The sequence below is a fragment of the Salvia miltiorrhiza genome, chromosome 2 (assembly GCF_028751815.1).
Source record: "Salvia miltiorrhiza cultivar Shanhuang (shh) chromosome 2, IMPLAD_Smil_shh, whole genome shotgun sequence".
Classification (NCBI taxonomy): Eukaryota; Viridiplantae; Streptophyta; class Magnoliopsida; order Lamiales; family Lamiaceae; genus Salvia; species Salvia miltiorrhiza.
In genome coordinates this window covers 23,914,348-23,915,856 of record NC_080388.1, presented here as the reverse complement: position 1 = coordinate 23,915,856, position 1,509 = coordinate 23,914,348, and the positions used below count along the sequence as shown (strand labels likewise).

Genomic DNA, 1,509 nt, shown 5'->3' with positions numbered 1-1,509 from the left:
GGAGTTTTCCTGATAATACTAGAGTTACTCGGGATTACTTAGAGTGATTCTTTATAATAGTCCCTGTGGATACGATACTCGACTTGCTGTTTCTGTGCTACGATTACACTGTCTAGTTGCAGTTTTTGTTGCTATAAAAATAGTGATCAACTTTTTGGCGCCGTTGCCAGGGACTATTTAGAATTTACTTTAATATTTCTGATTAGACTTAAGCATTATTTCAGGCGTTATAAGTTTTAATTTTTATTTTTAGCTTTTAATTTCTGTTTTTGATTTTTGTTTGTTGTCTCAGGAGTGTATGATCACGAGATCCAAAGAAAAGGAACAACTTGTACCTTTGAATTTGGAAATCGAAAAGCAACATAAAATAGACAACCGCGAAAAGAAGAAGTAAGCAATGGCAGAGCAACGTAATAACTTGGATCTTGAAACTCTTATGGAAGCAGTGACAGACCTTCAGAGGCAGCTGAATGAAGAGAGAGAGGAGAGCAGGCGCAATCGGGCTCCTCCACCGGAGCCACCACTGAATCACATGTATCAGCCTCGGGTTGATCAATTTCAAGGAGGAAGATGGGGACCGACTGTGCAGGCTACTACGTTCGAGCTGAAACCGGGATTGATAAACATGGTACAAGCTGAACAGTTTAGTGGAACTGCTTCTGAAAATTCGCATGCTCACATCACTCAGTTTCCAGATATCTGCGACACTATTAAGCAGAATGGAGTGCCACCAGATGCCATCAGAATGAAGATGTTTGGAATCTCTCTCAGGGACAGAGCGAAGGAGTGGTTCAAGAGTTTGGACAGAGGTGCTATTACTGGATGGGAGGATTTGTGTAGAGCTTTCCTGGCAAAATACTTTCCTGCTTCTAAAGCTCAGAAAATCATTGTAGAGATTTCTCACTTTTCCCAGCTTGGAGATGAGACCATTCATGATGCCTGAGAAAGATTTCGTGAGCTGCTCAGGAACTGTCCACAACATGGTTTCACGGAGGATCAGCAGATCATTCACTTTTATAATCGTTTGACTGGTCTAGCAAAAAGTATGGTGGATGCTATTGCAGGTGGATGTCTTCTCCATAGAAATACAAAGAAGGCTTATCGTGTGATAGAAGAGATGGCCTCTAATAGTTATCAATGGCCAAATGACATAAATTCTACGAGAAGAATTGCAGTTGTGCATGAGGAGAGAGATGATTTTAAGGAGAAATATGAAGCTCTTCAAAAGCAGTATGAGTTGGAGAGAAAAGCACTGCTTGCTAAAATTCCTCAGCAGCTGAGTTTATCTGATGTGCCACAGTTTGAGGATGCTAATTATGTCCAGCGACAGTACCAATTCAATAGACCAAGCTATCAGGGACATCAAGGCGGAAATCCGCCGTATCATCCCAATAATAGGAATCATCCAAATTTTTCCTATTCAAATCCCATCAATGCTTTGCAGCCTCCACCTGGATTTTCTGAGTCTAGTGGAGGAGTTCTCAATGAGCTGAAGAAGGAATCGCTGGA

The 1,509-nt window shown here is 41.4% G+C and overlaps 1 non-coding gene across 1 annotated transcript; it reads right to left on the bottom strand.

Annotated features, from left to right (window-relative positions):
- Window positions 1-880: 880 nt before the first annotated feature.
- Window positions 881-987, bottom strand: LOC131013807 (small nucleolar RNA R71). The gene has a single exon (XR_009097886.1). It is a non-coding gene; the product is annotated as a small nucleolar RNA R71 (small nucleolar RNA).
- Window positions 988-1,509: the final 522 nt, after the last annotated feature.